This window comes from Oncorhynchus keta, chromosome 19, assembly GCF_023373465.1.
Source record: "Oncorhynchus keta strain PuntledgeMale-10-30-2019 chromosome 19, Oket_V2, whole genome shotgun sequence".
Classification (NCBI taxonomy): Eukaryota; Metazoa; Chordata; class Actinopteri; order Salmoniformes; family Salmonidae; genus Oncorhynchus; species Oncorhynchus keta.
This window is the reverse complement of record NC_068439.1, coordinates 45,509,051-45,536,260: the sequence shown is the minus strand read 5'-3', so window position 1 is coordinate 45,536,260 and position 27,210 is coordinate 45,509,051. Positions and strand designations below refer to the sequence as shown.

The window sequence follows — 27,210 nt, the reverse complement described above, 5'->3', positions numbered from 1 at the left end:
GGGTGAGTATGTGTGAATCATTATCTCTGTATGTACAGTTGAAGTTGGCAGTTTACATAAACTGAGTTTAAATGTTTCACAATTCCTGACATTTAATCAGAGTAAAAATTCCCTGTCTTGGGTCAGTTAGGATCACCACTTTATTTTAAGAAATGTGAAATGTCAGAAATATAGTAGAGAATGATTTATTTATCACATTCCCAGTGGGTCAGAAGTTTACATACACTCAATTAGTATTTGGTAGCATTGCCTTTAAAATTGTTTAATTTGGCTACCCAAACATTTTGGGTAGCCTTCCACAAGCTTCACACAATAAGTTGGGTGAATTTTGTCCCATTCCTCCTGACAGAGCTGGTGTAACTAAATCAGGTTTATGGACCTCTTTGCTCGCACACACTTTTCAGTTCTGCTCACAAATGTTCGATAGATTGAAGGTCCAATTGGACTCAAATTAAAATAGGTCCAATTGGACTCAAATTATGTCAATTAGCCAATCAGAAGCTTCTAAAGCCATGACACTTTCTGGAATTTTTCAAGCTGTTTACATACACTAAGTTGACTGTGCTTTTAAACTTCGGCACCTGTGGAATTGTGATACAGTGAATTATAAGCGAAATAATCTGCTTGTAAACAATTGTTGGAAAAATTACTTGTGTCATGCACAAAGTAGATGTCTTAACAAACTATAGTTTTGGCAAGTCGGTTAACAAGACATTTGTGGAGTGGTTGAAAAACAAGTTAATGACTCCAAGTCTATGTAAACTTCCAACTTCGAATGTATACAGCTGTTTGTCAACATCACCAGTTCAACGTTCAATCCACCAGTGTCCCCTCTTCAGATGGTGTAGAAATATACACTGAGTTAAAACAGGACTGGATAACAGCTGCCATTAAATTATGAGAGGGAGTCCCTCTGCACCCCCACGTTTCTAGTCCCAGAGTTTGATCTGTCCGTCCCAGCCACAGGTGATGGTGATGACCTTGGAGGTCTCATGCGGATGCCACAGGGCGCTGATGCACACCTTGTCGTGGGCCTTGATCCGGTGATAGAGCTTGGTGGTCTTCCAGTCCCAGATATTCAGCTTCCCATCCGCATCGCCAGACACCACATAGCTACAAGAGCGAGAGGGATGAGGACAGAGAAAGGGAGAGAAGGGAGGAGAGAGAGGTTAGGCACCCTGCTAAAAATGTATCCTGTTCCATTTCACCTAAGAGGTTGTGTGAATTTGGGTTTCTGCTCGAAGGGGGTGGGGAGAAGTGAAGGTACCTGCTGATAAGGGTGAGCGATGGGGCACGGGGAAGGGTAGGGTCAACACGGGAAGGGTGAGGGGGTTCTTAATTGGGGTTTGTGTTAAAATTAGGTAGGTGGCCTGGTTAGCTCTCTCCTGGAGGGGTGTATATTAGGCACTAAGTACAGGATATCCTCAGAAACACTGACTGAAGGACTCGTTTTAGAGGGAAGTAGAGGTGAGTGTACGGATCTGTTTCTGGATAAACACAATATTACCTGCCCGAGGCTTCTCTCTATCTCTTCCTGAAGTTTGTAACATTCCACCCTTCAAAATCCTTTGCTAACAAAAATACATGGGTTGATTCCAGGTACATTACAAAAAAAAGTTAAGCAAAAAATTCTCTATTAGAAAACATGCTCGTACCATTGCTGTGTTATCTCTCCCACTTAGACAAAGACCAGGTGAACTGAGATGGAAGCTCTGCTTCTAGTCCGTAGGAAACTGTGTAGTATTTCAGATTTTAAAAAAAAGTATTATTTATTACATTGTTAGCCCAGAAAACCTGAAGTGTTATTACATACAACCAGGAAGAGCTATTGGATATCAGAGAGACTTCAACTTAGCAGCACAACGATCAGGAATACGACTTTCCCAAAGCGGATCCTTTGTTTGCAACTCGCAGGGCATTTGAAATGATTTCAGAGGCCGAAACAATGCCACCGTTGGACAGGGTGCAGGAGCGGTCTTCTAGTGAGGCTTCGGATGGGCTCACACCACCCACCGCTCCCAAGTATATTACTCACTAATGTCCAGTCCTTAGTTAACATAGTCAACAAAATCTGGGCAAGAGTTGCTTTCCAAAAGACATACCTGGGATTGTAACATAATCTGTTTCACGGAAACATGGTTAGCTGGGGACATGTTGTGGGAGTCCATACAGCCAATAGGATTTTCAGTGTATTGCGCCGATAACATGTCTCTGGTAAGAAGGGCGGGGTGTATGATTCATGATTAACGACTAATGGTGTAATTGTAACAACATACAGGAACTCAAGTCCTTTTGTTCACCTGATGTAGAATTCCTCACAATAAAATGCCGACCGCATTCTCTCCCAAGAGAAATCTCCACGGTTATCGTCACAGCCGTGTATATCCCCCCGCAAGCGGATACCAAGATGACCATCAAGGAACTTCACTGGACTTCATGCAAACTGGAAACCATATATCCTGAGGCTGCATTTATTGTAGCTGGGGATTTTACCAAAGCTAATTTGAGAACAAGGCTACCTACATTCTATAGAGCATATTGATTGCTGTACACGAGCGTGTCAATTACTAATCTAACTTCAGCGATGCATACATGGCCCTCCCCTGCCCTCCTTTTGGCAAATCTGACTAGGACTCCATTTTGTTGCTCCCCTCCTATAGGCAGAAACTAAAAACAGGAAGCGCCGTGCTTCGGTCTATCCAACACTGTTCTGACCAATCGGATTCCACGCTTCAAGATTGCTTCGATCACGTAGACTGTGATATGTTCCAGGTAGCCTCAGATAATAACATTGTCATATATGCTGAGTCGGTGAGCGAGTTTATAAGGAAGTGTATAGGAGATTTTGTACCCACTGACTATTAAAGTCTTTTGACCGCCAAGTCAAAGTCCAGACCTGAATCCAATCGAGAATCTGTGGAAAGAACTGAAAACTGCTGTTCACAAATGCTCTCCATCCAACCTCACTGAGCTCGAGCTGTTTTGCAAGGAGGAATGGGAAAAATTTCAATCTCTCGATGTTCAAAACTGATAGAGACATACCCCAAGCGACTTACAGCTGTAAATCGCAGCAAAAGGTGGCGCTACAAAGTATTAACTTAAGGGGGATGAATAATTTTGCACGTCCAATTTTTCAGTTTTTGATTTGTTAAAAAAGTTTGAAATATCCAATAAATGTCATTCCACTTCATGATTGTGTCCCACTTGTTGTTGATTCTTCACAAAAAAATACAGTTTTATATCTTTATGTTTGAAGCCTGAAATGTGGCAAAAGGTCGCAAAGTTCAAGGGGGCCAAATACTTTCGCACGGCACTGTATGTGGCAGGGTCTACAGACAATCACAGAATACAAAAAGAAAACTAGCCCCGTCGCGGATATTGAAATCTTTCTCTGACAAATTAAACAACTTCTTTGCGCGCTTTGAGGACAATACAGTGCCACCAACGCGGGCCGTTAACAAAGACTGTGGGCTCTCCTCCTCCGTGGCCGACGGGAGTAAAACCCTCGCAAGGCTGCCGGCCCAGACGGCATCCCTAGCCGCGTCCTCAGATTATGCTCGGACCAGCTGGCTGGAGTGTTTACGGACATATTCAATCTCTCCCTATCCCAGTCTGCTGTCCCCACATGCTTCAAGATAGCCACCATTGTTCCAAGTTCCCAAGAAAGCAAAAGTAACTGAAACAAATGACTAATCGCCCAGTAGCACTCAATTCTGTTATCATGAACTGCTTTGAGAGACTAGTCAAGGATCATATCACCTCCACCCTGTATGTCACATTAGACCCACTCTAATTTGCTTACTGCCCCAATAGGTCCATACAATCACCATCACACTGCCCTATCCCATCTGGACAAGAGGAATACTTACATTTGAAGTCAGAAGTTTACATACACTTAGGTTGGAGTCATTAAAACTCGTGTTTCAACCGATCCACACATTTCTTGTTAATAACCTCTTTGGGATAGGGGGCAGCATTTTCACTTTTGGATAAATAGCGTGCCCAATTTCAACTTCCTGCTACTTACGCCAAGAATATAAGATATGCATATTATTAGTAGATTTGGATAGAAGTTGAGGTTATTCCTTTGTGTAATGAAGAAGTACGGCCATCTTGAATTTGTGCCATTTGAAGTGTACTTTTTGAGAAGGCGCATGACTGGAAAAGTAGCGTGAGATTGTTGTCTTCCTGTATTGAACACAGATTGTCCAGTCTTCAATTTGATCGATTATTAACGTTTAAAAATACCTCAAGTTGTATGACAAAAGTAGTTGTTAGAAATGTTTTGGCAAAGTTTACAGGTAACTTTTGAGATATTTTGTAGTGACGTTGCACAAATTGGAAGCTGTTTTTTTCTGGATCAAACGCGCCAAATAAATTGACATTTTGGATATATATCGACTGAATTAATCGAACAAAAGGACCATTTGTGATGTTTATGGGACATATTGGAGTGCCAACAAAAGCAGCTCGTCAAAGGTAAGGCATGATTTATATTTTATTTCTGCGTTTTGTGTGGTGCCTGCAGAGTTGAAATATGCTACTCTCTCTTTGTTTACTGTTGTGCTATCAGATAATCAGATAATAGCTTCTTATGCTTTCGCCGAAAAGCCTTTTTGAAATCTGACATGTTGGCTGGATTCACAACGAGTGTAGCTTTAATTTGGTATCTTACATTTAATGAAAGTTTGAATTTTCTAGTATTTTATTTGAATTTGGCGCTCTGCATTTTCCCTGGCAATGGGCCAGGTTGGACATTTGCGTCCCGCCTATCACAGAGATGAACAATCTATAGTTTTGTCAAGTCGGTTAGGACATCTCCTTTGTGCATGACACAAGTACGTTTTCCAACTATTGTATACAGACAGATTATTTCACTTAAAATTCACTGTATCACAATTCCAGTGGATCAGAAGTTTTCATACAGTAAGCTTGGAAAATTCCAGAAAATGATGTCATGCCTTTAAAAGCTTCTGATAGGCTAATTGACATCATTTGAATCAAATGGAGGTGTACCTGTGGACGTATTTCAAGGCCTAACTTCAAACTCAGTGCCTCTTTGCTTGACATCATGGGAAAACCAAAAGACCTCAGAAAAAAACATTGTAGACCACAAGTCTGGTTCATCATTGGGAGCAATTTCCAAACGCCTGAAGGTACCATGTTCATCTGTACAAACAATAGTACGTAACTATAAACAACATGGGACCACGCAGCCATCATACCGCTCAGGAAGGAGACACGTTCTGTCTCCTAGAGATGAACATACTTTGGTGCAAAAGGTGCAAATCAATCACAGAACAACAGCAAAGGACCTTGTGAAGATGCTGGAGGAAACGGGTACAAAAGTACCTATATCCATAGTAAAATTAGTCCTATATTGACATAACCTGAAAGGCAGCTCAGCAAGGAAGAAGCCACTGCTCCAAAACCGCGATAAGAAAGCCAGACAAAGATCATACAATTTTGAGAAATATTCTCTGGTCTGACGAACCAAAAAAATAAAACCTTTTGGCCATAATGACCATCGTTATGTTTGGAGGAAAAGGGGGAGGCTTGCAAGCCGAAGAACACCATCACAACTGTGAAGCACGGGGGTGGCAGCATCATGTGGGGGTGGGGTGCTTTGCTGCAGGAGGGACTGGTGCACTTCACAAACTAGATGGCCTCATGAGGGAGTAAAAATTATGTGGATATACTGAAGCAACATCTCAATACATCAGTTAAAGTTAACCTGTTAGTCCTATAGGGGCAGTATTTCATTTTTGGATAAAAAGACGTGCCCGTTTTAAGCGCAATATTTTGTCACGAAAAGATGCTCGACTATGCTTGGAATTGTTCGTTTTGGAAAGAAGACACTCTTACGTTTCCAGAACTGCAAAGATTTTCACTGTGAGTGCCCTAGAACAAATGCTTCAGGCAAAACCAAGATGTTTGACCGACCAGGAAATGAACAGGATTTTTGAAGGTACATTTTCCATGATCGCCTTATATGGCTGTGAATGCGACAGGAATGAACGGACACTTTCTCTTGTTTCCCCAAGGTGTCTGCAGCATTGTGACGTATTTGTAGGCATATCATTGGAAGATTGACCATAAGAGACTACAATTGCCAAGTGTCCCGCACGGTGTCTGCGTGGAAATTGGTGCGCAAAAGTCAGCTACCAGTATTTTTCCATCCGAATCACAGAAGAATGTAGGCTTCCAGGGACGGCATTTCAATGAAGAGATATATGACAAAACACCTTGAGGATTGATTCAAACAACGTTTTCCATGTTTCAGTCGATATTATGGAGTTAATTCGGAAAAAAGTTTGACGTGTAGGTGACTGAATTTTCGGTTAGTTTCGGTAGCCAAATGCATAGTAACAAAACGGAACGTTGTGTCCTACACAATAATCTTTCAGGAAAAACTGGACATCTGCTATGTAACTGAGAGTCTCCTCATTGAAACATCTGAAGTTCTTCAAAGGTAAATTATTTTATTTGATCCCTTTGCTGGTTTTTGTGAATATGTTGCGTGCTAAATGCTAACGCTAAATGCTAAGCTAGCTATCACCACTCTTACACAAAGTATTGATTTTCTCTGGTTCTAAAGCATATTTTGAAAATCTGAGACGACAGGATTGTTAAGAAAAGGATAAGCTTGAGAGCAGGCATATTTATTTCATTTCATTTGCGATTTTTAGAAATCGCTAACGTTGCGTTATGGTAATGAGCTTGAGGCTGTAGTAACGCGACCGCATGCGGGGTGGGGCGGACTATGAGGTTAAAGCCTGGTCACAAATGGGTCTTCCAAATGGACAATGACCCCAAGCATACTTCCAAAGTTGTGGCAAAGTTGCTTAAGGACAACAAAGTCAAGGTATTGGAGTGGCCATCACAAAACCCTGACCTGAATCCTATAGAAATGCGTGGGCAAAACTGAAAAAGCGTGTGCGAGCAAGGAGGCCTTACAAACCTTACTCAGTTACACCAGCTCTGTCAGGAGGAATGGGCCAAAATTCACCCAACTTATTGTGGGAAGCTTGTACCTGAAAGGTTTGACCCAAGTTAAACAATTTAAAGGCAATGCTACCAAATACTAATTGAGTGTATGTAAACTTCTGACCCACTGGGAATGTGTGATGAAAGAAAAGCTGAAATAAATAATTATCTACTATTATTCTGACATTTCACATTCTTAAAATAAAGTGGTGATCCTAACTGACCGGGAATATTTAATAGGATTAAATGTCAGAAATTGTGAAAAATGTATTTGGCTAAGGTGTATGTAAACTTCCAACTTCAACTGTATGTAAGAATGCTGTTCATTGACTACAGCTCAGCATTCAACACCATAGTACCCTACAAACTCATCATTAAGTTTGAGACCCTCGGTCCTGGACTTCCTGACGGGCCACCTGCAGGTGGTGAAAGTAGGAAACAACATCTCCACGCCACTGATCCTCAATACTGGGTCCCACAAGGGTGCATTCTCAGCCCCCTCCTGTACTCCATGTTCACCCATGACTGTTTGGCCACACACGCCTCTCTCAATCATCAAGGCTGCAGACGACACAACAGTGGTAGGCTTGATTACCAACAACAAGACAGCCTACAGGGAGGAGGTGAGGGCCCTCGAAGTGTGGTGTCAGGAAAATACACTCCCACTCAATGTCAGCAAAACAAAAAAGAGATGATCTTGGAATGGATGATCGTGTAAACAGCAAAGGGAGCAGCCCATTATCCACATCAACGCAACTGCAGCAGTGGAGAAGTTCAAAAGTTAAGTTCCTCTGTGTTCCTATCACTAACAATCTGAAATGGTCCCAGCACAGTGTGGTGAAGAAGGCGCAATAGCGCCTCTTCAACCTCAGGAGGCTGAAAAAATGTGGCCTGCCAACACGAACCCTCACTAAATTTTACAGGTGCACCATTGAGAGCATCCGGTCGGGCTGTATCACCGCCTGGTATGGCAACTGCACCGCCCACAACCGCAAGGCTCTCCGGAGGGTGGTGAGTCTTCCCAACGCATCACCGGGGGCAAACTACCTGCCCTCCAGGACACTTACACCACCAGATGTCACAGGAAGGCAAAAAAGATCATCAAGGACAATAACCACCCGAGCCACTGCCTGTTCACCCCGCTATCATCCAGAAGGCGAGGTCAGTACAGGTGCATCAAAGCAGGGACAGAGAGATTGAAAAACAGCTTCTCTCTCAAGGCTATCAGATTGTTAAACAGCTACCACTAGCACAGAGAGGTGGCTGTCTACCTACAGACTTGATAGCATTGGCCACTTTATTAAATGGAACACCGGTCACTTTAATAACGCCACTTTAAGAATGGTTACATATCTCACATTACTCATCTCATATGTATACTTCACCATCTATTGCATCTGTCACTGCTCATCCATACATTTTATACTTATATGTTCTTTACTAGATTATGTGTATTAGGTTTTGTTGTGGAATTGTCAGATATTGCCTGTTAGATACTGCTGCACTGTCAGATCTAGAAGCATAAATATTTTGCTACACTCGCAATAACATCTGCTGTGTATGTGTATGTATGTGACCAAAAACATTTTGATTTTGATTTAGGGGGCGATGTCACTGAACATCAGAACCCTGAAACCCTGGTTCATAGTCATTAGGAAACAGGGAGGGACTACCCGAATTTGTCCAATAAGAAACTTTTGTTTCGTTGCAGAACGTTTTGCTACTGTTTGCAATGGTGTGCTCTAATGAATGTTTCTCTGCGTGTCTTACCTCATGTCTGGGGAGAAGTCCAACTGGCAGGCATAGCCAACCACCATGTGGCCCTTGAAGATCTTCTTCTTGTTCAGACGGAAACGGTTCTGGGCTCCAAAGATCAGGATTTGGTTGTCCATGGACTGGTAGGCCAGCCACTTACCTACGAGGGGAGAAAATACAATATAATTTAGAATTTATTTAGAGTTATTCAGAGTGCAGTTTTAGTTTGAGCTTGCTGATGTTAGGAGTTGAGTCCAGGTCAGGACTTCTCCAATGGGCCTGGGCCAAGGCATTTCAAAACTACATATTTCTGTTCAACCTTTTTCAGAGTATGAAAAGCAGCTCATGCATTTGAGCTCAGTTTTGTTTGGAATGGGATACAACTGTAGAAATAAAATCGTACAAATCTTTCCTAGGCAGATTGAGCGAGTCGAACAAGCCAGGTTGGTTGAGCTCAAGAAAATGCTAGTTTTTATGGTCTGTATGAGTGGACCACAACAGAAGACTGCACTGGCAGCTCTTCTCCCTAACCACTTGAGAAAGATGAGCCTTCCCTTTGGAAAATATGACTTTTGATGATCGAATGCCGGCTTGAGTTACGTCCCAAATGACATCCAATTCCCTATGTAGTGCACTACTTTGGTCCCTGTTCAAAAATAGTGCACTACATAGTGAATAGGTCACTATTTGGGACACACTTTGTATGCTAGCAACCCTCCCGTCTCTCTCCTTCTCAGACACGGGGACTCAGTAACAGCAATGCTGGTTGGGCAGCCGTGCCAAAGCATTTCAAGAATCACTGCGCTTCTTGAAAAGAAACACGATGGAAATTACTAGTGTGTGTGTGTGTGAGTTCCACTGCGTGCATGTCCTGCCTTTCTGAGCCCTTCACTACCAAACCCACATAAAAAGGATGCCATTATCCCAAAATGTGGATGAGAAACGGATGAAAATAACTGGGCCAATTTCGCCCGACTGCTCCGACCCCAGCTCTCTATTGTTAAAGTGGAGAGAAAATAACAACGATAAGAGGAAGAAAGGCTCCATACGCAGTCCCAGCTAGGGCTGCTGCCTGGCTGCCATTTAGGAGTGGAGCTGTGGGGGACAGAGTGAAGTGGTCTGCTCTCCCAGTGAGAGTTCATCCATTATTTAGACTAAAGAGAAACAATCCATGTCAGGACAAATATGAACAGCTCAGAGAAAGATATGGGGGACGAGAGCATGGGGGAGAGGGGTAGGAAGGGGGGAATGGAACAAATAAAAAGCCAAGTGCCAGAATATGTACACCGATCTCTCTCTGTCTGTGTGTGTCTGTCTCCACTCACCATTGGGTGAGAGTGTTACAGCAGGCATTGAGTGCATACTGGGTTCTGCGATGTACTTAAAGTCCACGGGAATGTCCCTGTAAAACATAGCACAGTCACAAATCAGTTAAGAGTACAGTCAAGTACGGTCCAAAGGTCAACCATGACATTACTGGCATAAGTATTGACAACTAGCGGCAATGCTTTCAGGTTGAAAACATTCACAAAGTCATGCAATGCAGCTTGAGATGTTTCTAAGCAGGACATGATTCTAGCAGACATCCAAATTATAACACTGACAGTACAGCTAGGATCCAGACAGTGCTGGCATTAGTTTTCACTGGGAAACCAGATTTCTAAGGGACTTGTTTGCAGTTCCTACCACTTTCACTGGATGTCACCAGTCTTTAGAAATTGGTTGAGGTTATTCCTTTGTGTAATGAAGAAGTACAGCCATCTTGAATGAGTCTCACTCGAAGTGGACTTTTTGAGAGGCACATGACTGAAAAAGTAGCGTCAGTTGGTTTTCTTCCTGTATTGAACACAGATCATACCGTCTTCAATTTGATCGATTATTAACTTTTAAAAATACCTCAAGTTGTATGACAAAAGTAGTTGTAGTGAAATGTTTTGACAAAGTTTACAGGTAACTTTTGAGATATTTTGTAGTGACGTTGCGCAAGTTGGAAGCTGTGTTTTTCTGGAGCAAACGCGCCAAATAAATGGACATTTTGGATATATATATCGACGGAATTAATTGAACAAAGGGACCATTTGTGATGTTCATGGGACATATGAGTACCAACAAAAGAAGCTCGTCAAAGGGAAGGCATGATTAATATTTTATTTCTGCATTTTGTGTCACGCCTGCAGGGTTGAAATATGCTACTCTCTCTTTGTTTACTGTTGTGCTATCATCAGATAATAGCATTTTACGCTTTCGCTTAAAAGCCTTTTTGAAATCTGACATGTTGGCTGGATTCACGAGTGTAGCTTTAATTTGGTATCTTACATGTGTGATTTAACGAAAGTTTGATTTGATGCTCTGCATTTTCCCTGGCTATTGGCCAAGTGGGATGCAAGCGTCCTGCCTATCCCAGAGAGGTTAACTGAATTGCCTAGTTAAATAAAGAAAAAAAAGATACTAAAATAAAAGTTTGCTTAAACGCTAGCATCCAATTAAATCTACTTTCCCTCTCTGTCCTCGTGCTCTCCCTTTCTCAACCCTCCACTCTCAGAATTTTAGAGTCAAATGGAGGTATGTTGTTCTTGGGTCTTGCCCAGCATCAACCAACTAGCTGGTCCTGTCCCACCTGGCTGCCTGTGTGACAGACATCAACCCCTGTGGCAGCCTGCAGATTGTCTATGACTGTGACTAACGTCGTGTGTGCGTGTTAACTTGATCCTCCTCTCCCCTCCTCGACCCTAGGAAGCAACAGTGACTAGGGTCTGATTTCAATGACAAGACTCTTTGGCAACTTCAATAAAGGGAAGGGGAAAAAAGGTTGGATTTGGTCAGGTTTGAGACTGCTCACTTAGTGAGTGGGAGGCTGTCTATATGGACTGGGGCCATCTGTCTCGCTCCCGCTTCCATCCCTCCCTCCCCTCTCTCTCTGACAACAAGTGGTTGTGGTTTAGAGCAGCAGTGCTACACAGTTCTATCCTATACACACCAGCTTGGCCTATCTCCACCCAACAAACCTGGAACAGAAGGAAAGGGACAGCCATTTTCAAACCAGGGGGAACTACAGAAAAACAACTGTCTATGATCCTGAATACAACACCTTATCAACATAACATGTACATGGAGTCGGTCGTAGGATTAAACAAGACAAAATGTAGAGCATGTGCAGACACACACGCAACCCAAAATGGCCCCCTGAGCGGAGTGCTGGCTGACGTCAACAGCAGAGAAGTCAGGCCAAACTAAGTCTCTGAACACAAGCGAAACACGTGAAATCTCCTCTCAGAGCTCCAAAAATAACCCTGCTCTCAATGTGTCTGCGTTGCTGGGAAAGAGACGGATAGAGCTGGGAGAGAAAAAGAACAAGGATAGGAATAACACCACCAGAGTTTCTAGTGGACTGCTGCTATTTCCTCCCAGTTTGTTTTGTTAATAAAGCTCATAAACCACCAGGTGAAGTTGTGTCCCTGAAGACCCTAACTTGCCCCAGTCAGTCCTAATCCACATTAACAGCTTCACTCAGAGTAGGACTGCTGATCTATGATCAGGTCCCCTTGTCCATGTAAATCAAATTCATTGTGATTTACAAGACAAAACAGATCCTAAAATCAGCACTCCCGTGACACTTGGATCAAAAGGGCCCCTGGTTTATATCTTACCCTCTACAGTGTCTAATGTAATTGATCCATAGGGGGTGCAGAGTCTGTAGCCACCGTGGGAAGGTTGGCAGTAACTCTATCTGTGTGTGTGTAAATGATGTGTTTATAATAAGGACTTGATACCCCTTGCTGGCATCGTGTAGTACACTGTATTGATTCTAAATCGTCCCCAGACCATCTCTACATCTGCAACAAATATACCTCAACTACTGACAGCCAGCCCGAGAGAGCTCTTCACTCTGTGGGTGTGTTGTCCACAAAAGGAGCCACGGGGGTGGTAGAGTTTGTGATATGCCTGTGTGTGAACAAGGACTCATTCCTGTCTCATTCCAAATCCCCATATTTCCCAAATTCACACAACTTACCACCATGTCAGTGGTGACTCCATGTTTATTTCTGCCTAATTCAGCTGAGCTGGGGAGAGGGGGAGTCCAGAGCCAGCCAGGTGGTATCCAGGGGAGACAGAGTGGGGGCAGTAAAGCCTTTCGTTGGCACAGGTTCTTCTCTCCACCATAACAAACCTCTCTCGCACCCCCACTACACTCCCAAAGCCCCTGAGAGGATCCTGAGTGTGCAATCCACTCAAATCTCAAAGCCAAAATACTGTGCATGTTTCACACCCTACCCTAACAAGCACATTCTATTGTGAAAGATAACAAGTGCAAGTACAATGTCTCCAATCAACTGTCAAAACTACAGCAGAGACCAAAACGGTGGATGTGCACTCAAGCCCTTCGCTCACATAGGCTGCGTTTACACAGGCAGCCCAGCTGATCTTTTGCCCAATTATTGTCAAAAGAGCTGACCTGGTTGGTCAAAAGACCAATTAGTGGAAAAAGATCAGAATTGGGCTGTCCAAGAGTGCACTTCTCACCAACCAAACCCACTCCCTCCACAGACTCCACTACTAAACCCACACCTGGCACCCTCTTCCCACCAGTCAATCCTACAGCTTAAACACACACGCCAATCGGATATTGCAGAAAGATTCACAACTGATTGAAAAAGAGGTATTTAGTGGAATCTGTGTTCCCTCTAAGAATCATTGTGAAATGCCCATCCTTCGTCACCGGGTCTTAAATATTTATAATCTTAGCGGTAATCACACCAGCGTTTGTTTATCAGCATGGGAACCAAGCTAATTTGCAAGTCGTTCTCGGCGAGCTTTGTGATCGGCGGTTGAGTGGAAAGATAGAACATGAATGTCTAAAACAAGGTGTCAAACATATGGCTTGTGGGCTGGATCCGGCTCGCGATGGGGTCCAATCTGGCCCACGGTTGGTTTAAAAAAATAAAAAAGGGGAAATGCACTATATATATACTTTAAAATGACTAAAACCAAATGGAAAATGTGTAGAAATAATAATGGACATATATTTACATTTAAGTCATTTAGCAGACGCTCTTATCCAGAGCGACTTACAAATTGGTGCATTCACCTTATGACATCCAGTGGAACAGCCACTTTACAATAGTGCATCTAAATCTTTTAAGGGGGGTGAGAAGGATTACTTTATCCTATCCTAGGTATTCCTTATTAATGTATATTCATACATTGACTGTCTAGCTTGGTAATTATCACTGTGAACCACAGGAGGCTGCGGAGGGGAGAACGGCCGGGACGTTGCAAATGGTATGGCATCAAACATATGGAGATACCATTCCACAAATTCCGCTCGTCATTACCACGAGCCCTAATTAAGATGCCACCAACCTCCTGTGCTGTGCAGTCAACGGCCCTACATTCATACAGTTTGACTGTCCAGCTCACTAATAATCACGACACTCAGGGAGCATCAAAAAAATATATAAAAAAATGGACAGAGGACTATTGTTATTCATTTATTTTAAATTGGACGGCATGGAAATAACACATTTTAAGTACGGCCCTTTGGACATCGTTGAAGACGGAATACCGACCCGGGGCAAAATTAGTTTGACACCGCTGGTGTAAACCCTTTTAGTATTTGTTGTTGATAAAAATCTAAACACATCATGAGCAAATAAGTAAACATGAGAGCAGAACAGGAGCAGTTATGTAAGACCCTGACATTACAAGCTCGGCACGTCACTAGAAGAGGGGACTTTGAGGACTTCAACAGTAATGAACTGCCCATGACCTGCCACCCATAGCACCACCCTAACCCAATTTGACCACACACATTCCTCCTCCACTCTCATTTACACTTTATTACTTGTGAAACACTCTTTCGCAATGAGTTCAGTTTGCAGAGAGGCATCTAGAACACTGTCAGGACAAGCTGTTGGCTCCAATGTACCAGCAAGCTACATTATGCAAATGAAGTATAATACCAAGAGTGATGCTACTCATCAACAATGTTGTTGAATCATCTCCATCTCATAACTAACGGCGCTGATTCAGGCCGTCAGCCAATACACACAAGCTTAAAAGCTACGGTAGGGTCGGTGCAGACAAGGGCCGGTGCAATCTCTTGTTCGTCACTTACCACCCCCACACGCGGAGGGACTTGTCGTCAGATGTGCTGACGAAACGGCGGTTCTCATCCACAAATGTGATGGCGTTGACCGCTCCCAGGTGACGGTCATACTCCTGAACCACCTCTCCTGTCCTCACGTCCCACTGGGGGAGGATGCACAGGATAGAGAGAAGAGATCAATTAATAGATATTGAAACAGGTTAAACGCACACCGGTAATGTGAACGATAAATTACACAACACTCCTGTCATAGACCAACACACCAATATTACAGTTTAATAAGGTGACAAAATGATTCAAAAATAGAGAGGGAGAGAGATTGTCTGTTTAAAGAGTCAATTGATTTTCCAGCGAGGGGACTCTTGCCTAGTAGGTTGTTGTCTTTCACAGATCTCTCGCTCTCTCTCTCTCGTATTGCCACCAGCCTTTAGGTAGCATGTGTGTCATGACAGTACCTGAACAATCGTCTTATCAGACATGTCAGCCACAAACATTTCTGCTTGTCTTCGTCTGGGTTGAACTTGACGCAGTATGGCACCTTTCTGTTGGTGAAGCGGAAAATACACTGGCCTGTGGAAGGACAGTTTACTAAGCGACAGGAACCCACACAGATTGTCTGCAACACACAGTGTCATCATTATAAAGCAGAAACACCCAGCCATAACTTCCCGGTGGCATTATGGCAATTCAACCAGATTTGTCAAAACCAACATACTCAATACAATTGATGAATTCTCATTAATAATGTGGCATTTTCAATTAATCAACACAAGTTGACGGAATGTAAATTAAAATGCCCCCTAACCATACAGCTTGTTGACTCGTATACAAGGCGCTATGACAAGTCAGTGGTTCTACAGAACAACAAGTGGCAGATTAGTCTCTCTACTGCCCTCTACTGGGAGAGCAGAGACTCTGCCTGGTCCCAATGGTAGTACAGATCTACACAACATACTTCTATCTGAATGTTCAACCATGCTGGCCACCTTCAGCAGGGCACAACATTATGGAACATTCTCATAGAATTGTGCTGAACAGAACTGACATGCTTCTCTGAATGTCAAGTAATTTGTGAAAGCTCTTATTTGTGCCATTTCTATCATTGCCACGACTGTTCTGTTCAATGACAGTCCCCAGATATGGTAGAACATTTGTGGCAATTCTATCATGGTCACCACGACTGAACCGACCTGTCTCGGTGTCCCAGAGTTTGAGGTAGCGGTCGTAGGCTGCACTCATGTACTGAGACCCAGTGTTGTTAAAGCAGATATCCCGCACTGCTTTACTGTGGCCTGGGGGGAGAGACACAGACACTGTTATTCTGTCAAAGACCCTGATCAGACTGCCTTTCAAATCACATTCATCGGTGGAATATGTACTCGCAGACAGAGGAAAAAAAGGGTAAGAAATAGATTGAAAGCCAAAGTGGAACTGATGGTCAGAGAGAAGAGGTGGGTGGGGAGAGGGCGCATCAAGGAAGAAAAACAAGCTTAAGCATAAAGGGGACATGGAGTGAGAAGCGCTCTACAATACCCCAATTTACCTTAACTCATCCCCCTGGTCTCCACTCCTTCCTAAGTCTATCCCTCCTTCTCACACTCTCCCTCCAATCTGTTTAGAGTTGAAGTCAGAAGTTTACATACACCTTAGCCAAATACATTTAAACTCAGTTTTTCACAATTCCTGACTATTAATCCTATGAAAAATTCCCTGTCTTATGTCAGTAAGGATCACCACTTTATTTTAAGAATGTGAAATGTCAGACTAGTTGAGAGAATGATTTATTTCAGCTTTTATGTCTTTCATCACATTCCCAGTGGGTCAGAAGTTTACATACACTGAATTAGTATTTGGTAGCATTGCCTTTAAATTGTTTAACTTGAGCTAACATTTTGGGTAGCCTTCCACAAGCTTCCCACAATAAGTTGGGTGAATTTTGGCCCCTTCCTCCTGCACCAGTCCCTCCTGCAGCAAAGCACCCCCACAACATGAGGTACAGGTACACCTCCAATTGACTCAAATGATGTCAATGAGCCTATCAGATGCTTCTAAAGCCATGACATAATTTTCTGAAATTTTCCAAGCTGTTTAAAAGGTACAGTCAACTTAGTGTATGCAACTTCTGACGTACTGGAATTGTGATACAGTGAATTTCAAGTGAAATAATCGATTTGCAAACAATTGTTGGAAAAATTACTTGTGTCATGCACAAAGTAGATGTCCTAACCGATTAGCCAAAACTATAGATTAACAAGAAATTTGTGGTTGAAAAACAAGTTTTAATGACTCCAACCTAAGTGTATGTAAACTTCAGACTTCAACTGTATGTGTGTGCGTATAGAGTCAGGTTAAGTAACGTCTGGTCCCGCTGGTCTCTCTCTCTCCCCCCTCAGGCGCCCCTCTTGTTAAGAAAGCCTACAACGGCAATAACAGGTTCCCATCGAGGCTAGCCATCTGTCTGTCCACGCTCTAACCAGGCCTCTCTCATTACTGTAACAGCACAGACTCCTAACCCCACAGGCACTGTACAGACCTGGCTTCAGATGTGTTGTAAGGTAGGGCAAAACACACACACTAAAGCTAGACATCGTCACCATTACACAGACGTTAGCACTTTAGTTAGCTCGCATGCTACTCTGAAATAAGCCCACTGCGCTCTCTGAAGCTCCATTCCTGAAACACACGCACTCTTCATCTCTCCATTTCTTGCCCTCTATACACCCCTCCCCCTATCTACCCAGAGCTGTTGAATTATACATGGTGTTTGAGGGAGCCGACAGGCAGAACCACAGCCGAAGGAAAACAATCTACTCTGACAGCCCAGCCTGTCCACGGGAGGGAGGGATGGGGAGTGACCTGCATGCAATTCTTAGCTCCGTGCCTCGGTCTACTCTAAACCTATCCTCAACACTCAGCGGAAAGCTTATGTTCCATTAATGTTCACTTAGCGCTCCCTCTTGAATCTATTCCACATCTTACACACACACCCCCCCCGCTCTGACACACTCTTACATCCATTATTCCCCCGATGTTCGAATCACGTTCGCGCCGCATTGAATTAGAAACACTAATGGGATCTGCCAAGGGAGAGGAGTGTGCTTGATTGGAATCCAACTAACTTGTACTGGTGGATAGATTGTATGTTGAAGTGATGTGCTTGATTGACTAAGAATTGCATTTGGTTTTGTATACCCTTAGAGATGACAACACACTTAGGCTAGTTAGTGGTTTGAGCTACGGTCTTATTCTCTTAACCCAAGGGGAATTGTAATCCCTGTAGCAAAACACACGTATAACAGAGTGTGAAACAGTAAACAGAGATAGTCCACTTACCGATAAATGTCCGTATGCACCTCCTCTCGTTATACACCTCCCACAACTGAGGAGAGGGATGAGAGAAGAACATATTTTTAAAAGCACTGTGTGATCCTTTGACTAGATTCGACCAGCATGGGTCAGTGTCTGATGCACCAGTCCCACTGGCAACCACTGAGGGTCTCATAAGAAATCAGCAAAGGGCTCATCCGAGACAGTAGAAGCATTAAAACCAGTAGGCCCCTGGTTCTACCAGACACACAAACAGCAAGGAGTCAGGGGCCCAGAGACCTTTTGACAGAACAGAGCCATCTTTACATCTAAATCCACAGGATAGAATGACTCATCTAAGCCATGGGAGAGAGAACAGGGCAGATGGAGGAGTGAGAGAACAGAGGGGAAGAGAAGATGCTCCTTCTCCAAAAACACGTTGGTTTGCCTTAGAGGGACAACATTTAAAAAAATATATATGTATATATATGGTCAGGAAAGGGGAGATGAGGACAGGGAAAATTGAAGATCTGACTGAGTTGTTAATCACCCATAAGAGTCTAAGCCCTGTCTAAACCAGGTAGGTGGGGGTTCTACTAAGCTAAATGGAATTGTTTTAAGGATAATTTTACTATTTGATTTAGAATTATAAGACCCCTTGAAGTATAACAAAATATACACTTCTCAAAAAAATAAAGGGAACACTTAAACAACACAATGTAACTCCAAGTCAATCACACTTCTGTGAAATCAAACTGTCCACTTAGGAAGCAACACTGATTGACAATACATTTCACATGCTGTTGTGCAAATGGAATAGACAACAGATGGAAATTATAGGCAATTAGCAAGACGGAGTCTACAACCCACACGAGTGGCTCGGGTAGTGCAACTCGTGGTCCTTCTGTGGCTCAGTTGGTAGAGCATGGCGCTTGTAACGCCAGGGTAGTGGGTTCGATTCCCGGGACCACCCATACGTAGAATGTATGCACACATGACTGTAAGTCGCTTTGGATAAAAGCGTCAGCTAAATGGCATATATTATTATTATATATTAACTCATCCAGGATGGCACATCAATGCGAGCTGTGACAAGAAGGTTTGCGGTGTCTGTCAGCGTAGTGTCCAGAGCATGGAGGCGCTACCAGGAGACAGGCCAGTACATCAGGAGACGAGGAGGCCCACAACCCAGCAGCAGGACCGCTACCTCCGCCTTTGTGCAAGGAGGAGCACTGCCAGAGCCCTGCAAAATGACCTCCAGCAGGCCACAGATGTGCATGTGTGTGCTCAAACGGTCAGAAACTGACTCCATGAGGGTGGTATGAGGGGCCGAGGTCCACAGGTGGGGGTTGTGCTTACAGCCCAACACCGTGCAGGACGTTTGGCATTTGCCAGAGAACACAAAGATTGGCAAATTCGCCACTGGCGCCCAGTGCTCTTCACAGGTGAAAGCAGGTTCACACGTGACAGACTCTGGAGATGCCGTGGAGAACGTTCTGCTGCCTGCAACATCCTCCAGCATGACCGGTTTGGCGGTGGGTCAGTCATGGTGTGGGGTGGCATTTCTTTGGGGGGCGGCACAGCCCTCCATGTGCTCGCCAGAGGTAGCCTGACTGCCATTAGGTACCGAGAGGAGATCCTCAGACCCCTTGTGAGACCATATGTTGGCCCTGGGTTCCTCCTAATGCAAGACAATGCTATACCTCATGTGGCTGGAGTGTGTCAGCAGTTCCTGCAAGAGGAAGGCATTGATGCTATGGACTGCCCCGCCCCGCCCGTTCCGCAGACCTGAATCCAATTAAGCACATCTGGGACATCATGTCTCGCTCCATCCACCAACGCCACGTTGCACCACAGACAGTCGAGGAGTTGGCGGATGCTTTAGTCCAGGTCTGGGAGGAGATCCCTCAGGAGACCATCCGCCACCTCATCAGGAGCATACCCAGGCGTTGTAGGGAGGTCATACAGGCACGTGGAGGCCACACACACTACTGAGCCTCATTTTGACTTGTTTTAAGGACATTACGTCAAAGTTGGATCAGCCTATAGTGTGGTTTTCCACTTTAATTTTGAGTGTGACTCCAAATCCAGACCTCCATGGGTTGATACATTTGATTTCCATTGATAATTTGTGTGTGATTTTGTTGTCAGCACATTCAACTATGTAAAGAAACAAGTATTTAATAAGAATATTTCATTCATATTTCATTCGGATCTAGGATGTGTTATTTTAGTGTTTCCTTTATTTTTTTGAGCAGTGTATTATAACAATATTTTTTTGGCTTACTGCTAGTAGGCCAAGCAAACACATTGAATAACTGCTTCACTACATGGAACAACAGATTGTACCCCAACATTTTTTAAAGTAAGTTTGTTCTGAAGTCTCTGTTCTATATCTGAGAGATCTAAGAAAGATCAGGAAAAATGTTGTATTTAAAAAAAAAAGTTATACATGCATTTAACCTCTTATTTTTGGCACTAAACTGTCTCCACATTTACAGTAGTTCCATAAAACAATTCAACTTGTCCCAGGGGACCACCAGACAAGTCTTGTGATGCCTGTGAGTGTCCTAGAGCAAAACCACTGACATGTACCTGTTTGTGGAAAGGTGAGACAAAGGTGAGTGTGTTGACCAAACTGTTAGGACGCTACAGACAGAAGTTGACAGATCGGCTGTACCGACATCAGACGAGTCCCAAGACGCGTGTGGGGGTCGGAGAGCAAACCGGAGACCACCATCATGTTCGTGAGAGTGTTATCCTTCCAGAGAGGGGTCATCATAGTCTATGTAGGCCAAACCGTTTGCACACCTTTCACCGCAGATGCGGACATGCGACGGATTGAAACGCATCCAACGCAAAAAAAAAACAGACATCTCTAGCTTAATCTAACAGATTTTGGGTCCTCAGTGAGTACTTGATGGTGTCTGAGCGAGGCAAGAGTGTTCCTTACCTTGACCTTACAGTCCATAGAGCAGGAGAGCAGCAGGTGACCTGATACAGGAAATAGACGGATAGCACTGACCCCCTAGAGAGAGAGAGAATGAGAGAGAAAGAGGTTAACGTGGGGACATAATAGATGATTAATATGCCTGTCTTTGAGCATGCAGCTGTGTATGGTATTGCTATAATTCCTCTTACATACATTTGCACCCAAATACACTGGCACCCTTGCGCGTTCAAATAATTCCCCATTTCTTCACAAATAAATCGAAGACTGTCTTCACACCTTGTTATCAGAATTTCAACATTGCAGAGGCAATTCCATTTTGTACACTTAAGTTTACAATTTTAAATGTAGAAATAAAAGACAAGTGGCATGGATAAATGAATGAGCACCCCAGAGCTAGTACTTGGTTGCATAGCCTTTGGCTAAGATAACTCCTGAAAAATGCTTCTTGTAGCCAGCAATGAGCTTGCTGACTGCTGTTTTCAGCTCTCGCCATAGGTTATGGGTGGGATTCAGTTCCAAACTATTCCCTGGCCACAACCTTCAACAAAGAGACACTGGACACTGGGTTGAACATTTCACTCCCAATGGGGGATGGGGTTATTTTTCTTTGAATGAGTCATCTGGTCGTTGGTAAACATAAGAAGATACCACTGTAGAAGGAGACAAGAATGACTGATTGAAACTCTCAAAAACAAGCCAAAATCCTAGTGGAAATGTTCTGTGGACCAATGACACAAAACTAGAGCTCTTTAGCAATACAGATCAGTGCTGTGTTTACTAGGGATGCAACGGTACACAGTATGTTGTCGAACCGTTCGGTACACCCCAAACGGTTCAATACACATGTGAACCCGCGGAATTATGATATATAATTATATAATATATATAATTTCCAAAACGTGTCGATTGCGCTGCAGATTGTACATTCAGATCCACAGACGTGCAGCTTATGAACAGGCAAGGCAGGCAACTGCTTGGGGCCGTTAGGGGGCTCCCGAGGGCTGACAAACTTTACTCCACAGCAATGTCTCAAAATGTAGCAACTGAAGTGACCTCAACCCCCTTAAACAGCCAATGGACGATTTGTAATGACATCTCAGTAGGAAACCTCCCTAAAAAGGGGCCCCGTGAAGCGAGGGGAACCTAAAAACAAATATTCTCCCAGCCCCGACGTGACAATGGCGAGCACGAGCGAGACAGAGAGAAGCAAATTTGAAGAGGCACTGCAGTCTTTCAAATCCGCTTGTGTGGGAACATTTTGGATTCAGAGTTCAATACGACGACGAGGGTAAGACCGTAAACAAAGTACAGTCTGCAAACATTGCTTTTGCCACCCTAGACTACTCGAGTGGAAACACTAACATGATGTGTCATTTACGTCGCCGTCACCCGGCCGTATCCCTTGCAGGTGGAGCAAGGAGATTCCACTCCTTAGCGAAAACAACAATCTCTCACTGCTGCCTTCCAACAACAATTTGCGACAAATTCAGAAAAACACAAAGGAATAACAAAAACAGTGGGAGTATTCATAGCCAAAGATTTGCTGCCCTATTCATTGTTTAAAGGGTGACGTGTTTCTATGTTTTTTTCTTAAATAAAGATAGCGAAACTGTACCGTTACCGTAGCCCACAAACCGTGATACATACCGAACTGTGGGCCCACTGTACCGTTGCATCCCTACTGTTGAAAAGAACACAGGACAATCTAATATGGGAGGTTGAATAATGCGAGGTGAGATCTCAACATTTCAGTTGGTGGAGGGCACCTCTCAGAATTGCTGCTGAAGAGTGGGCCAAACTGCTAGTAGAAAGGTGCAGCAAGCTGATTGATTGCTAGAAGAAGTGTTTGTCTGCAGTCATCTTGGTCAAAGTCCTTGCAATCAAGTACTAGCTCCGGGGTACCAATAATTCTGTTCATTACATTTGTCTTTATTTTCTAAACTAAATTTGTAAACTTAAGTGTACAAAATGTAATTGCTGGTACAATCTTGAAAAGCCAATAAGTTGTGGAGACCAGCGGTGTCGCAATTTCAAATTATTTTTTAGAAGAAATGGGTAATTACTCTGGAAAAGTGCAAAGATGCCAATATCTTTGGATGCAACTGAGTGACCGATGAGTGTTCCCTCACTCAACCTCTGAAAAGTAGGTTTGGGCGGTCTCAAGATTGTCATAACATTTCTTCTCATATTGGGGTATAGGGTATTACTGGAAGTGCACACAAGGGGCGCCCTTTCTTTCAAAAAGCAAAAAAAAAATGGAATAATGATTTACACACAAAGCACATTTAGGGAGCAGGGATCTTGATCCAGGAGGGGATTGATTGTCTCTGCTGTAACCAAGAAGCTTGATGTTGCAAGCCATCCACTTAGCAAACCAAATGCATAGGTGGAGCCCTGAGCTGGAGATAATTTATTTGGCACATCTTAGATAGTGAACCCAAGCTTCAGGGTGCCCCAACCCTGTGTGTTTGCGTGTATGATAATACCCACTAACAACTTGTCTTGGGACAACACTGTCCCCCTAATCATAGACAGTTCAGTGTGTGTACGTGTGTGTGAGATTAGACTAAAGGACACTCCACACTTCACACAAACGCAGCATTGTTTTCGACATGCATTTGTGCGGTTACTTTTTTGGAACGGACCGTGTACCGATGCTGTTTGCGTAGGGCCCAATCGCCTGCCCTATGGCTAGCAGCGCAGCAGAAAGAGATTAAATCCTTCTTGAATTCTAAGGCTAGAGACATAAAACAGGCACGCATGCCTTGCTGCACACTGATTTGTGCCAAGACATGATGCTCACTGCATCTGCCATGCAGGATATTTTACTCAAATCACAATGGCATTTCCAGACAATGTGTCTAAACTTGCTATTAACCATCTACCCGTCTCTCCTCTCATCCATCCTCTATCCCTCCATTCACAAACCCACGAGCATGCTGCATTTGTATTCATCCCTCTTGCTTTTCAGTCTGCAACTGGCTCCTGTGTAAGTGAGATGGAAGCCCTGCTCATTTTAGACCCGAGTGATCCAGCCCCCTCTCTGCATACAGGCAGAACCAAAGGCCTGATCACATCTCCACAACACTACTTCTGCTGCACAAGCACTTTCTCGCTCGCTCACATTTCCCGTCTCTGTAAATAACCCGATTTCAAAGTACACAGTATGCCACCCTAGCTAACACACACACCCTACCTTGGTGTGTCCAGACCAGACGTGGATCTGTTTCTTGGTCAGGTAACACTTGTCTGGGATGTCTGCAGTACGCAGGTTGATGCCCACGTCTTGGGGTACGTGGAGGTATGACCTCCCCTGGTAGTCGTACGCATCTTTGACTGGAGACACAGTAGATAAACAGTAAGACATTGAGAACTTACTACATAATGGTCAACATCTTATTCTCTTTTTATTTGAGTGAGTGCTGATCAGTTCAGTTATGTAAGTAGTAATGGCGGAGATGAGTGTTAGTTACCATGGAGAATGGTCATCTCCGCCGCCGGAGCCTCTTCCTCGTTCCTTCCCTTCTTCTGCCTCTTGGCTGTGATCTCGTCCAGCTCCTTCTGTTCCTCCTACAGACCAATCAGCAGAAAACATTCGGTCTGAATCAGACAATATCTTTCTATGAGGAAAAGCAGTTAAGTCCAAATAATCACACTGCTGCTGTATAATACAAACATCCACATTTTGTTTGAGCTTTACATAATATTGTTTGATTCATTGATTACCTCTGATGGTTTGGCACCGTCCTTTTCATCCACGTATTTCGCCCAGGGCCCGAGGTAATTGTCAATGTCATTCGCTTCACCTCCTTGCACCTTTTTCCTCTTCTCAGTCTTCTTTGGGCCAACCTCAAACACAGTCAATCCTACGAGAGGACAAACAAGAGAAACTGTCATTTTCTTCTCTTTCTTTCAATGACAGTTATATAAAGCAATGACTACACTATACATTTCAAAGGCTTTCCATTGCGTTTCAAAACATTTTCCATACCGGCTAGCAATATACACGCGTCAATTTTACTTCCGTATTCCTTGTTTTGTGGCTAAGAATGAGAACATGAAAACACGGCTATTTAAGATAAAACTGTATATTAAATTGCATACTTGTTTCCAAGTGCCGTGTTTCAACGTATTTAACGGCCAAGACGAAGCAAGAAGCAGAAAATCTACACACAAACTGCAAATCTTATGACAGCTTGCCGGGAAGGATAGCATTTTTCAAAAGTATTGGCTGGCAATGTTCAGTAAAAACAAGTGTGTGTAGAATAATATAAAACATCAAACAGCCTATTAACAGGTTCTAACCGTCCTGTAAGTCCTCAGCTCAAGCAGACACGCTCCGACATGCTACCAAAGCAGCAGGGGATGTGGTCCAAAGCAGACTTTCCTAACTTCCGTTGATGTCTTACTGTGTCAAATATTTTGATAACAGACATCGGGTATGACTGAATCAACACACAAAAACAAATATGAAGCTGATATATGTTAAATAACCACGTTTTCATGAATTTTATTATATATTCCTGAAGCCCATTCAAGAGAATCGGGACATGACGCCGGAAGTATGACGTAGGATGATGTCACCTACACGGGGTATCCACCACAAGCAAAACAAAATGAGCAGGAAATTACCTTTCTTTTTCTCTGCCTCGTCCACTGCACCGATGTAGCTACTGGAGGAGTTTTGGCTTGTATCCACAGACGGATCCAGAGCATAGCCTGAAAGCAACGGCGAATAACAAGTGAAAAAAAACAAGACGCTACATTCCCCTGAACCTTTAGATTCAAGGTGAAAGGAAGGCTGACCTCGTCACAGCTATACATTCTATCATAGACAATGACTGAGGTGTGAATAAGGTATATTTACCAAAGGTGGAGAAGGTCCTCCTCTGCTGTTCAAACAAAGTTATTGACGTGAGCAGGCTCTGCATAGCCAGACAGCATATTCCTGGGTGCAGCCACCTGTTTACTTTGATATGGGTTGACAGGACCAAACTAGAAGGGGTGCAACGTGAATATGTTAATGATGAACATCTTAGGTAGGTAGGTACAGTCAGAATGAAGTAAGGCAGTTTACTTGACTAAAATGTCTCAATTTTACCTCTGGCGCAAACATGGTTTCATATGTGGGGTTGTCCTCTTTGAGAGAGGGGTCCAGATGTACGCCAGTCTCCACAGCCTCCTGTTGGAGTGAAGAAACATGACAGGTTTTATACTGCTGACCATTCTGATCAATCATAAAACTATGAAGAAACTTAAGTTAAAGGGGATTGAAGTTAGCTGTCCCACTTCTATCCTGTGTTGCGTTCAGTTCATTAAACGTTGTTACCTTGGGTGACGACATGACCGTCACGTTCAGAACAAAACAAGTTTCCCTCAAACGTTGTGTACCATTCTTAAAACAGTCTTTGAATTGAGATGCGTTCGCTCCCGTTTGACGGACTGTTGGCTGATCAGTATGGGTGACACTTGAAATCGCAAAACTCGTGTAGGCCAAAGTATCGCCCTATAGGCCACCATAATCACAACGTTCTTCAAGTTATCGTTAACAGCAAGTTGGCTATCTAACGTTAGCAAGCTAAAGACAGTTAACATTTTCCCGCCTGACCAGCTAACGACATTACTGAACCCCTTTTGGCTACTTAGTGTTACGCGTCAGCATCAAATTATTATCGACTAACGTTAGCTAAATTAGTGACTTTACTTTCAAATGGTCCATGTAGTGTAGATCGTAGTTGCTTCCCTTGATGTCCAGGCCTGTGCCCTTGGTTCGTAATGAGGCAGAGATAGGTGCAGTGATGTAGCTAAGTAGCTATTAAGTTAACGTTACATTTAGTTTTTTTTTGTCACAAGCTAACGTTAGCTACATTAGCAGCCGGCTAATAATATGCCTAGCTATCTCGCGTACCTTTACGGCGACCTCAGGAGCTGAATTGAGGACAGACAGTGACATTGTTTTGCCAGATTTCAACGGTTGAAGATGTGCCAGAGCATCGGGGTCAACCTTTTCGGGATTAACATGAGATTTGGTCTCATTATCTGAATCGCTCCAGCACGAAACGAGGGTGGCCGCCATCTTGGAAGTTGTGAAAGCACTACACGA

The 27,210-nt window shown here is 43.6% G+C and overlaps 1 pseudogene; it reads right to left on the bottom strand.

Annotated features, from left to right (window-relative positions):
* Window positions 1-169: 169 nt before the first annotated feature.
* Window positions 170-27,210, bottom strand: LOC118398370 (pre-mRNA-processing factor 17-like; annotated as a pseudogene).